General features: G+C 41.3%; 1 long non-coding RNA gene across 1 annotated transcript; it reads right to left on the bottom strand.

The window, feature by feature from the left end:
- Window positions 1–259: 259 nt before the first annotated feature.
- Window positions 260–1,214, bottom strand: LOC111960708 (uncharacterized). Its single transcript, XR_011475581.1, has 2 exons — window positions 581–1,214; window positions 260–459 (listed from the first exon to the last, which is right to left on the bottom strand). It is a non-coding gene; the product is annotated as an uncharacterized lncRNA (long non-coding RNA).
- Window positions 1,215–3,431: the final 2,217 nt, after the last annotated feature.

The raw sequence follows: 3,431 nt of genomic DNA, 5'->3' as shown, positions 1-3,431 counted from the left end.
GGCTCAGATTAAAAATATGACAGATAGGAGAGGCTATAGAGTCAGTTAACGTCCTTAGTAGCTTTCCATCTAAGTTGTCAATGCCAGGAGGTTTGTCATTATTGATCGATAACAACAATTTTTCCACCACTCCTACAATAACTTTACAAAATTCAATACTTGCACTGCTTTTCTTTCATTATGTTTTTTACAAGTTTGTTTCCATCATTCTTTATATCATTGATCTTGGATTCATAATAAAGTTTATTCTATTTGTTGAGTTTGGTCACATCATTTCTCAATTTGCAGTACGTAAGCCAGCCAGACTTATTAGTCACTCCTTTTGCCCCATCTCCTTCAACCATACAGACGTTCAATTCATCATCAATCCATGGAGCCTTAACAGTTCTAACAGTCAGTTTCTTAACAGGTACAGGTTTATCAATAATTGGAAGAAGCAATTCCATATGGTAAAAACAGCTTAAACACTATCAGTCAGTTGTGAAATATCAATATACACGCTAAGAGAAGTAATTTCTCTCCCCTGTGTGGATTCTCTAATGACGTTTAAGTGACTGTTATGAGTAATATGTTTTCCCACAGTCGGGGCTTTTGTAAGCCTTCTCCTCTGTGTGCAGTCTCATGTGTTCTTTCAGACTTTCTAAAATGGGCAAAAGCTTTGCACCCTGGGAGGAGTGGTACGGCTTCTCCCCTCTGTGTATTTTCTTGTGTTGGTTCAGGTTGCTGTTCTGGTTAAAACTCTTTCCACACTGGGAGCAGTGGTAAGGCTTCTCCCCTGTGTGTATTCTCCTGTGTGTATTCTCCCGTGTTGTTTCAGCTCCCATAACTGGCTAAAACACTTTCCACGCTGGGAGCAGTGGTAAGGCTTCTCTCCTGTGTGTATTCTCTTGTGATCTTTCAGGTATGCTATAAGCTTAAAACTCTTTCCACACTGGAAGCAAAGGAACGGCTTCTCCCCTGTGTGTATTTTCTCATGTTGTTTAAGGTCCCATAACCGGTTACAACCCTTTCCACAGTGGGAACACTGGTGTCTTCTTGCTGGTTTGGATGTCCCTGGCTCTGGTTCCTCTGAGTCTGGTCTTTCTCCTGCCAAAGACAGTGTTAAAAAAAATTGAGACCTGAATGAAACCTTCACATGATAAAACGGCCTTGCTACAAGGGTAAATCCTAATCAGATCCCTCAATAATCTGAGGCCAGTTTTATCAATCTTAGTGACATTACTTATTTTATTCATCCTGTTTTACAAGTCAGAACACAAAAAACTAGACAGTTCTATGACACTAACACAGACATCGCTGGATTCCTATCAGCAGGTGGTTCTAAATATATAACCTTCATAGTTGTATGATACAGAATGTGACCTACACACTTCCTTAAACATAAAATAACTAAATAGGTAATTTTGTGTGGAAGTCCAACACTTGTTTTTACGTCGAAGACACAAAGCACATCAGTAAAATCTCCCCGTTGTGGAAAGGGTTCCGGACAACATGAGTTTTAATGGCCCAATTTTTTATTTAGACGTTCACAAGATTTTCAACATTTTGACTATCGCTGATGTCATTTTTGGGTAAAGTAAAAAAATAAGGTGAAATATTTGGAGATGTTCCTAAAACTGATAGTTACTACAATAAACAAAAATATAAACGCAACATGTAAAGTGTTGGATGTTTCATGAGGTGAAAAAAAAGATTGCAGAATTTTTTACATCCCTGTTCGTGAACATTTATCCTTTGCAAGATAATCCATCCATCTGACAGGTTGGCATATCAAGAAGCTGATGTGAACAGCTTGATTATTACACAGGTGCACCTTGTGCTGGGGAAATAAAAGGCCACTAAAATGTGCAGTTTTGTCACACAACAATGCCACAGATGTCTCAGAGGGAGCGGGCAATTGGCATGCTGACTGCAGGAATGTCCACTGGAGCTGTTGCCAGGGAATTTAATGTACAGAAAACAGTCAAAAGTTTGGACTCACCTACTCATTCAAGGGTTTTTCTTAATTTTTACTATTTTCTACATTGTAGAAAAATAGTGAAGAATTCAAAACTATTAAAAAACACATATGGAATCATGTAGTAACCACAAGTGTTAAACAAATCAAAATATATATTAGATTCTTCAATGTAGCCACWCTTTGCCTTGATGACAGCTTTGCACACTCTTGGCATTCTCTCAACCAGCTTCACCTGGAATGCTTTTCCAAAAACAGTCTTGTAGGAGTTGCCACATATGCTGAGAACTTGTTGGCTGTTTTCCCTTCACTCTGTGATCCAACTCATCGCAAACCATCTCAATTTGGTTGAGGTCGAGGGAGCCAGGTCATCTGATGCAGCACTCCATCACTCTCCTTCTTGGTCAAATAGCTCTTACACAGCCTGGAGGTGTGTTGGGTCATTGTCCTGTTGAAAAACAAATGATAATGGGACTAAGCCCAAACCAGATGGGATGGCATATCGCTGCAGAATGCTGTGGTAGCCATGCTGGTTTAGTGTGACTTGAATTCTAAATAAATCACTGACATTGTCAACAGCAAAGCACCTGCACACCATAACATCTCCTCCTCCATGCTTCACGGTGGGAACCACACATGCTGAGATCATCCGTTCACCTCCCCCGCATCTCACAAAGACATGATGCGTGGAACCAAAAATCTCAACTTTGGACTCATTAGACCAAAGGACAGATATCCACCGGTCTAATGTCCATTGCTCYTGWTTCTTGGCCRAAGCAAGTCTCTTCTTCTTATTGGTGTCCTTTAGTAGTGGTTTCTTTGTAGCAATTCAACCATGAAGGCCTGATTCACGCAGTCTCCTCTGAACAGATGATGTTGAGATGTCTGTTTCATTCCAAAGTTTAATTCTATAGGCCCATTGTGTAACGACTAGTCGCAGCTTTAGAGTAAAGTCCCGGAAGTCCCGGAAGGTAAACTCATACAGGCTGGTACCTGTAGGGTAAGTCCTAGGGGGTAACTCCCTAGTAGGTTGGTTCCTGCTCGTACTATAAAGTCAATAGTAAATCCCAGTGGGTTAATACCTGTGATTACTATTAATATAGGGTGAGTCCCAGAAGGGAAGCCCGCGCAGGTTGGAACCTGTGAAGGGTAAGTCCTAGGGGGTAAAAACCGGCGGGGTTGGTTCCCTGCAAAACTATAACGGGGTGAGAGCCTAGTTGTTGTAGCCATATAAGTATATAGTAAGTCCCGAGCAGAATAGATCCTGTGGAGGGTAAGTCTTATACCGAGAAAGTCCCGAGCAGAATAGATCTGTGGAGGGTAAGTCTCATAAATCCCGAGCAGAATAGATCTGTGGAGGGTAAGTCTCATAAATCCCGAGCAGGATAGTTCCTGTGGAGGGTTTAATCTCATAGAGGGGAAGACCCGAACAGGGTAATCCTGTGGAGGGTGTAATCTCATAGAGGGGAAGACC

Source organism: Salvelinus sp. IW2-2015, linkage group LG4p (assembly GCF_002910315.2).
Source record: "Salvelinus sp. IW2-2015 linkage group LG4p, ASM291031v2, whole genome shotgun sequence".
NCBI classification, from domain to species: domain Eukaryota; kingdom Metazoa; phylum Chordata; class Actinopteri; order Salmoniformes; family Salmonidae; genus Salvelinus; species Salvelinus sp. IW2-2015.
This window is presented reverse-complemented; position numbering and strand designations above follow the sequence as displayed.